The following is a 10087-nucleotide window of genomic DNA, read 5'->3' on the forward strand; positions in this document are numbered from 1 at the left end:
TTTGTTTCCTCATCCTAAAATTGTAATACAGCCCCAGAAGGTTTGGTTTTTGTTTTTTAACAAGGATCAAATGGTTATTTAACACAATGCCAGCCACATAATAGATCCTGAACAAATGGAAGTGATAGCTATTATTACCAGTAATAAAATCACAAATAATAAAAATGTTCAATCAAGTAAGATTGCTGACTCCCAGTCATTCTCTCACAAGAACCACTGCTGAGCTGGTCCTTGCTCAGATCCCATTTGCCACGTCAGGGTTTTCCTCGACCACGTTTAATAACCAGTTTCCAGATCTGGATATTGGGGGCTGTAAATTTCCCTGGTTACTGTTGCCAATGACAGGGAAGGAAAGACTTGTATAATTACCACTTGTACTTCCACAAGACCCAAGAACTCAAGTTGAGAGCAAGAGTTTTGGACAATAAAACACCAGGTTTTAAAAATTCAGGAAAGACCTGCCCAACTTGTGTGATAAGAAATGTGGGCCTGGTTAGAAAAACAGAAAAAGACCTAATGCCAGCATGGCATATGCACCATAAGCCTTCAGTTTGAATAGGACCATTTCCTCTTTCCCACACAAATGCTGCATATTTACACATCTGTAAGAATTAAGGCTTTAGGATTAGCCATGGGTTGGTTAGGAATCAGTACCTTTGCCTATGTCCAAAATCCGTAGCCTTGGTTTTCAATGTTCTTTTGTAATACAGTTGCCTGTCTTAGTTGATTTTACAGCACGATTGTTTGCCATGTTGTTCAACATTCTTCAAACAAAGTAGCTGAATGGGTTCTATGAAAATATCCCATGTCTGAAACCTACTAGGACTTTTGGAAATATTAAGACATTATAAGGCCATTTGGAACTGCTTAAGATAGATCTTTGCAAGGTGTCAGATTTGGGTCCCAAACTCTAGCTGATGATGTTCTGGTTTCTGAACATTATGTTTTTAGCTTCAGAGAAACGAGGTGGAACTGGGTTGCAGCGAAGGAACTGTCTTGACTTTTGATCCCACAAAAGTGTTCAATTTTTGAAAAAAAGAAAATAGAAAAGCTTTACAATTGTTTCCTTCACAATGTCTGTGCATTAGCAAGCTAGCATCCCTGCAGTAGGCATGTCTCACAGTTGGTGTTTCTGAAAGGAGCTGACCCCATCAGCACAGGACCAAAGGGGTTGAAAAAAGATTGAACAGATTGAGCAGTGATAGGAGACAGAATTGGAATTTCTTGAGGTGACCAGTCCCAAATCTCCTGTACTTCCAGAAATTATGAAGTCATGGGAGAAGAATTTCTCCAAGAGTCTGATTTGGCTGCTCAAATAAACTGAAATCCAACAAATCCAAAAGTGGCCACTGAATTCTTAAAGAACAAGCTCATAGCATGACGTGTGGCTAGTTGTAAAGGGGTTGTTGCCCTCCCACCAATCTAACTAAATGGGGCCTTATTTTCCTTTTGGTAATAACAATTTCACCAAAACCTCACCTTGCCCCAAACCAGTCAAAATTGATAGAGTAATTTATTTTAAATCACCAAAGACTCAAGTGGACAGAAAGGAATAAAAATTTGCTTCAGGAATTTGGAAGGGCAGGGCCTTTTGCAAAATTGGACCAGAGGGGTCATTAATAGCATTTTCTCCAACAGACCGATTTTCTTTGCATATGCCCTTGAAATTATTAGCTCAAAGAATAGATTTCTCTTGGCCCACCTGGAAGTCTCTTTTCCTAAGCTATGACTTTGGATTATACAACTTTACCTACTGTTAAAAGTATACAGCTGAAAAGAGTAAAGGGTATTTGACTGAAGAGTGAACATGAACTCAAAGGTAAGTAATTGGATTCCAGATTTTGTACAATTCAAAGATCATTTATGTTCATCTTTTCTTAGTCTCAACATCAGAGAAATTGCAAGATGCTCCCTAAACCTTTTTATGTTCTACAGATTCTCTAAAGAAAAGAACACACAACTAGCACTTCTTTGTAGAACAATTCTCCCTTTATCCTCTAAAACTGTGCACACAGGTCTGATTAAATGTAAGAACTAGGTAAAATGAATACCACATTTGGAGCAAGGAGTTGTATTTTTTATTTTTTAGCCAATACTTTAGAAAAATCTGATGTCAGTTTGGACATTGCTATTGAACCAATCCAGTTCGATGCAGCTGCAGAAATCTCATTTAAGGCCAGTCATTTAAGGAGGAGGGCATATAACTGGATATTAGCACATGGTGGTAGCCAGCCAATCAGTTTTTGCATTTGATTGGAATTTCGGAAGATAATTGTTTCATTCCCAGGCCTGTCTCTGGCTCGCCATTTGACCTCAAACTAATTGCTTAATCTCTCTTGGCTTCAGATATTCTATCTTGAAAGTGATAATAATAATAACTTCCAACTACCTATCTCATCCGGGTATTGAGTGGATTAATGGGGTCATGTTTGTAAAGTCTTGGAAAATTCTCAAGAGAAAAAACGTTCTACCTCTTTTTTGATTCTGGTTGGTAATGTTTTAGGGCCATAGATGGGTAGGGCTGCATTTAATGAAGTCATTATTACAGAGTCATGTTCTTTCCTTCTTTATAACTAAGAAAAGACCTCTATTGAAAGCAGAACTTTTCATCACTATGAAATCTCTGATTCTCTTTGTTGGTGCTGGAACTCCTGTGGTAAACCAGGCTTTCTCCTCTATCTAAATAGTACATGAAGCTCTGAGGAAGTAACTATGATTTCATGGCCACAGGGAATTACTCAGAATATTTCTACTTCAGTAATTCATAGACTTTTGGGGTTAAACAGACAGGTTTGAGACCTGTCTCTGCCACTTCCTGGCTGAGTAGCCCCAAGCAAATCACTCAATGTTCCTGTGCTACCTTTATGCTTAGCAGAATGTCCAACACATGACAAGCTGTCAGGAAGTATTGTCCACATTAATAATATGTGTAATAGTAACTGCATGCATTTTCTAGTGTCATGAAGAAGTATAATGAGTGCTAGTTCTTAGTGAACCAAAACTTAACTCATCAGAGTTTGTGCTTAACTTGGGTATTCATGGCCATCTATTAACAATATTCTCATTCTGTGAGCACTTTAGATTTAGGAAAATAGTAAATCAAAAGGAAATTGTGTCAGGGATTTATGCAAATTCCCATAGTATATTTTTCTGTTCGTACTGATTTAGCCCAAGCTCTTGATTTTCCAGGTGCAATCCTGCAGGGTAGCTATGAAGAGCTGACATTTACTAAGAAAAAATTACATGATAAACACTGTGAATCCTGTTTTCTCATTTCCAGAAGGGCAGAAATTTATCTAATTTTTGCCCAACTCTGTGGCCCTGCCTGGTACATAGGAGGCTTGCAGTAAGTGTTTACTGTGGGATAAATTGCTGAATCCATAGGGAAAATCGAGTTAATGTAATTAAAAAAAATTTTTTTTTGAGATGGAGTCTTGTTCTGTTGCCCATGCTGGAGTGCAGTGGCGCTATCTCGGCTCACTGCAGCCTCTGCCTCCTGGGTTCAGTTGATTCTCCTGTCTCAGCCTCCCAAGTAGCTGGGACTACAGGCACGCGCCATCAAGCCTGGCTAATGTTTGTATTTTTAATAGAGATGGGGTTTCACCATGTTAGCCAGGCTGGTCTCGAACTCCTGACCTCAAGTGATCTGCCTGCCTTGGCCTCCCAAAGTGCTGGGATTACAGGCATGAGCCACCGTGCCCGGCCTTAAATTTTATTTCTAATGGGCATAGGGCATCTAAGGTCTTTTCTTCTCCCCTGTGAAAATTTAGACTTTAACACTTAAAGTCAACCGCTAATGGATTTAGTTTACTTAAACCATTTAAATTATGTTTCCAAAATGAAATAGTATCAGAAAAAGCACAGCAATCAATAGAACTTTTCAAAGACAGTTGGTGACTTTCCCACTGATAGTCCCAAATATGTCAAAGCCAGATGTCCTGTAGATGTAGGTGTAGGTCACAGGCTGCATCTTCTGTCAGTCAGCCTCAGAGTGGTCTGTCTCTAAGAGAAACTCCTCACCTACTGTTTTCCTGCTTTGCATTCATGGGCTTGTCCTCAAAGTACTCCCAAGCCACTTGCTTGACTCACATATGGAATCTCCTCCCACACTGCACCATTAATTCATCAGCATTCACTTCCCATGGTTTCTTCCGGGCCGGACAAGATATTCTGCCTCAAGAGAAGATCAAACCTCCTGTAGCCTCTGTGAGGCTGTCCAAATCCCAGCAGGGAACAGGGATCTTCCATTTAACTCTAAACCTGACTTTGTCTTTTTTACTTAAACATTAATTTTTCTAAAACAACCAAACATTTTTGTACTGTCAGAGCTCTTTCAACTGCAAGGGATAAACCTTGATTTCCGAGGAGCATAATGGCCTTAGGCACAACTGGATGTGAGGGCTCTAATGAGGTCAGAAGACCAGTGTCCCATTTTTCTTTGCTGGGCTTTACTTCTAGCCCGCCTCCATCTTCAATGTTGCTTTTGTTATATGATGCCTCCCAACCCTTACCCAGAAACTCCACGTTTACAGCCAAAGAGGTTAAAAATTTCAAAGGAAAGGTGGCTCCCCTCTGTCTCTATTGAAAAAAAAAAGAAAAAATCCTGAGACTATCCCTGTTAGTCTAGTCTATGTCACATGACTCTTTTCTGATGGGCCCAACCTTAGTCACATGCCCCTACCTTAAGTCAGGGGTTGGAGCTAGCCCCACCAAATCATCTGTCCCGGAAGGAGAGTATAGGTGAGTCTTCAGAGGAGAGTCAAAGGTGCTCTTAACAGAAGAAGAAAGAATTGATGCTGGACAGGTGTTCAGACTAGGTGCTCTGTCTCTATAGCTGACATAATCCTTTGTCTTCTTTCTTCAGTAGTGCATCTACTTTTCCTCTATGCCTCGTGTCTCCTACGTACCTCATTGTGTAGCATTAATCAGCGTTACTCTCATCATCCTTATTGTGCAGGCCTGGATACTCTGCTTTATTGTGAGTCCTTGAGAGCAGGAGCCGTGGCTCATTTAGTTCACCATCCTCACTGATTAGCATAATTCCTGGCACATACATAGTAGATAATCTGGTGAGTTTTCCAAAAAGGAAGCAATTGATGATCCCCCTGGAAATCAAGTCCCTAACTGGGGTGACACTGTTCAAAGGTATGAACATGGTCTTAAGGCTCAAGTGAAAACTCCATCATAAACAGCGACAGTTGTCACATAAGGAAGACACCTGGAAGCAAACTGAAGAATGTGCCATTATGAGTCTGCACTGCTGGGTTCAAAACAAAACAAATAGAAAGAAGCCACCTAATTTTGGCCTTGTGGACATTTCATGAGGTGTATGGCAACAGGCAACTGATTACAATTTTGATTTAAACATGAATACAATAATTTGAAATCCTGCCAGGATTTCATTTTAACCTCTGTACATGACAAGTAGAGGACAAATGTAATTCTTTCTCACTGCTTTTCTGGGAGAATTGTCTTGGCATCTTTCTTTCTTCCTAATTCCCTTCTCCATCCTTTTCTTCCATCCTTCCCACCTCTCTTGGCTCTTCCCTTCTATCTCTCTTCATCTCTCCTATTTTTCTTCTGCTCCTGTCTGCTTTTGCCCTTAGCAGGAATCATAGCTCTTGATTTACAGGGCTCATTTAAATTCTGCCTATGTGACCTTGGGCAAGTTGCTTCATCTTTTGGAGCTTACTCTCCTCATCTGTAACATTGGAATATTAATATACATTACTAGTATTCCAATCAGGCTCAATGATATTACATATGTAAAATGCTCAGCACAGACTAGAGGGAGTGCATTTGAAGAGAAGTAGGAGAAAATTCTATTTGCTGTGGGGTAGTGGGGATTGTAAACAAGAGACTGTTTTAGTTCTAAGTTCTCCCTCTCTCAAACCAGTCTTCTCTAACAGAGTCCAAAGTGCCCAATCTGTTGGATGACAGTGCTTGGAAGCCCTGCCAATGAAATGGCCACTGCCGAGTGTTTGTCTCCTAATAGTGAGTGACTCACTTGCTTGCTGGATCCCCTTTGGACAGATTTCTAGGGTTAGCCAGCCAGCACAAGGAGGAATCCCTAATGTTGAACTTGGGCTTTCAGGCCTTTAGCCCTGTTCCAGGACTACTGAGCTAAGAGGCCACAGGCTTAATGACTGCCCATGTAGCAGTAACATCCAGGATATGTTCACAAACATGTTTAGGGGGCTCCCACCTCACCTATGCATTTGAGACTGTCTTCCAGAGCCTGTTCAAGTCTGGCACTCAGCAAGTGCTCAGTAATTACCTGTTGACTAAAATGGACAAACCAGTGTGATCTGGCATGTACAATACTAATTTGACGAATGAATGAATGGGTGGGCCACAAATGCTTGTTAAATGAATGGTTGATGATCCACAGTAGGTGACCCGTAAATATTTGTTGAAAGAGCAAACAATGGGATGAATGAATGAATGCACAGTGTATCGGTCATGTCTACGGCCCTTACTTTCCATAAGCTTCAAGCTACTCTTTGATTTATTTTTTGTAGCTATAATTCAGTCCCAATAAACTTTTTAAATTTATGATTTGCTTTTATTTTCTGTTGGCAAATTTTGAAATAGATGTTGATATCCTCTAGATGGAATCCCATTTTCAAACAGCAAAGAGAGATTTTCAAACCTCCTTGAATGGAGCATGCATGCAGCACAAGAGAGGGAAGGCGCTTATGTTCCCACTAATCTCTGTTATGACATAGCTGCATGACTAAGGACTGAGGGCCACAGTGGGAGGATCATGCTCCTGGGTTGAGCAGAAGAGGGTTGTCCGCAAATGACACGTGAGTGGAGCCATCATGTTCCTGTATATACTCAGTAGATATATGTACCTGCCAGAATAGGTAAATTTAATCCTTTGCTATTATTCACTTCACTTTCCTGAATTCTGTGGTATTTCCAAAAAGTGACTGCTCTTCTCCTGAGTTAAGGAGAAATCTTTGCTTACGTCAAAACCACTTACCTTAAATACATTCAATGACATGGGGATCTTTTGCCCTGGGAATATTTCTGATGTTTTTCAAAGCCAATGAATTGTCATTTGACCTTAATGGACACATATAGATCACTGAACTGAAGATTAAACTGAGTGGAGAAAAGAAGCTTTTATCCAAAATTCACTGATTCATTGAGAGATTTTGGGGAAGTCATAACAGAGTCATTTTTTTCACCATTGATGATTATAGCAGCAAAGTACACAAAATTAAAAGGACTTGGGATTTAATTCTGCTGTTTAGAATTACATCAGGTATCTTTTAAGGAGGTTGGGGATATTTACAATGAAAAAAATGTATTAGGGTAACTCATGTTAAAATTCAAAAACCTGTAAAATTTTTATGTTCTAACTTTTCAGAACATTCTTGAAAATTTAAAAATATACAGTCAGTCAGCTTCCTAGATGTTTTGTGTACAGCTTGATGTCAGGAATACCAAGTAACTTACTGAATGACTAAACTCTGTCCTTTTCACCTAGAAATGTTGAAGTATTGTGTAGCTCTCTTACCATTTTTCTCTCCATTGGTTTAATATTAAAAATTGTGTAACATTTATCAGTGGGAATGTAAATTAATGCAGCCATTATGAAAAACAGCATTGAGGTTCCTTAGAAAGCTAAAAATGAAAAACTACCGTATGATCCAGCAATTCCACTTCTAAGTATATAAGGAAAAGAGATCAGCATATTAAAAAGATACCTGCACTCCCATGTTCATTACAGCATTGTTTATTACAAAAAATATGGAGACATGGAATCAAGTGTTCATCAGCCGGTGAACTGATAAGACAAATGTGGCATATATACACAATGGAATACTATTGAGTCTGACAAAAGAAGAAAATCTTATCATTTGAGACAGCATGAATGAACCTAGAGGAGATTATGCTAAGTAAAATAAGCCAGGCACAGAAAGGCAAATACTACATGATCCCACTTACATACGAAATCTAAAAAAGTTGAACTTACAGAATTCAAGAGTAGAATGGTGGTTGCCAAGGTAGGGAGAGGGACGAGGTCTAAGGAGATGTTGGTCAAATGGTGCAAACTTTTGGTTAGATAGGAGAAATAAATTCAAGAGATCTACTGTATAATATGGCAACTATAGTTAATAACAAGGTATTGTGTACTTGAAAATTGCTAAGACTACAAATTTTCACTGTGCTCATCATAAAAGAATGTTAAGTATGTGAAGTAATGGATATAATAATTAGCTTGATTTAGCCTTTTCACCAAGTATACATGTTTCAAAACATCATGTTGTACACCAGATGTATGTACAATTTTTGTCGATTAAAAATAAATCAATTTTATTTATAGAAAAATTTTTAAAAATTATGTTATGTGGTAGTCTTGAGATTTGAGGATGCACTTTTATTCTTTGGCCAAAGTCTAACACTTGTCCAAATGTGTCCCCAGGTAGGCTTTCCAGGTGGCCATGAAAGGAGGACTGTTTGTTGCTTCTTATCTGGAAGGGATACGTTTGATCCATCTAATTTTGCCATTAAAAGTAATGGCAGCCTGGCGCGGTGGCTCATGCCTGTAATCCCAGCACTTTGGGAGGCTGAGGTGGGTGGATCATGAGGTCAAGAGTTCAAGACCAGACTGGCCGAGATGGTGAAACCCTGTCTCTACTAAAAATACAAAAATTAGCCAGGCGTGGTGGCAGGCACCTTTGATTCCAGCTACTCGGGAGGCTGAGGCAGGAGAATCGCTTGAACCCAGGGGACGGAGGTGGCAGTGAGCCAAGATCACACCACTGCACTCCAGCCTGGGAGACAAGAGCGAGACTCTGTCAAAAAAAAAAAAAAAAAAAAAAAAAGAAAGAAAAAAAAAGTAATGGCAAACACTGCAATTACTTTTGTACCAACCTAATATGTTTGAATACAGTTTGGACCAAACCTGAGCATTAGCTGGCTGCTTTCTCATGAGCTCTTATACTTCTGCCATCTGTTTTCACAGCATGCTGAATTGGAAAACTTTGAAAACACTCCACTTTCCTAGATTTCCGTTCCGGAGAATGGACTTAGTCGAGCAGTTTAAAAACCTGCTATTATTAATACATACCTAGGAGTATGGCCATGTTTGAGTTGTTTGAGACCAAAAGTAATTATTGAGAACAGTCAAATCAGATTTCCAAAGCCCAAAGCCACAGATTTAGACATATAATGTTGACAATTGCAAAAATAATAATTAAAAAAAACCCAAAATACAATCCCAGCATTTTCTCCCATCTCTCTGATAAAAAAAAGTCTACTTCTTCCATGTAAGTTAAGGGATTTGTATTCCCCAGAACCGGTTAATCTATATTCTTCTAAACCCGGCATGTAGATGATCAGTGGGCCACATAGAATATGAAATGGAAAACACAGGACTGAACATACCAGCTACCATTCATAAAACATGACAGTTAGGAGCAAACAACTTTTCAGAAGAAACACTATGACGAAAGGGGAGAGTAAATGGAATCCCGTCTTTCTTCAGATGAAAACTATTTATCTTATTAGACTCTTTCCACTAAGCCAAGCCTTATACAGGTGAGGCCAAGGGAAAAAGTGGGGGCACATATGGGAAACCAGAGAGACATCTTCTAAAAAATAGTTTTGTCTTTATTTATAGGTAAAGTGTGGTGATTAAGTCCCTTGTATTTAAAGTCAGATTACCACGGTTCAAACTTTTGCTTAGCAGTGGCGTGGCCACAGGTAAGATCATTCGCTTATTCACTTATTTGGAACACGTTCTTTGTGTGAGTCAGTAGGGGGTTGTATCACAACTATGAACAAGGCCAACCAGGTCCTTGCCCTCCTGGAGCTTACATTCTATTGAGAAAAAACAAGATAGACAAGTAAACAAATACACTTGTAAATAAGATAATTTTAGATCAAGATGAATGAAGACAATCAGACAAAGTAAGGGAGTAGAGAATCATGGGGGAAGGACAGCAGCTTCTTTGAGATTGATGTGTACAACGAGGAGGTGACTTAAAGGGAGTGAGGGTGACTTCAGGTCAGAAGGGACAGCGTTGCAGGCAGAGGGAAGAACAAGCACAAAGGATGCATGTGGATGACG

Source organism: Chlorocebus sabaeus, chromosome 22 (genome assembly GCF_047675955.1).
Source record: "Chlorocebus sabaeus isolate Y175 chromosome 22, mChlSab1.0.hap1, whole genome shotgun sequence".
NCBI lineage: Eukaryota > Metazoa > Chordata > Mammalia > Primates > Cercopithecidae > Chlorocebus > Chlorocebus sabaeus.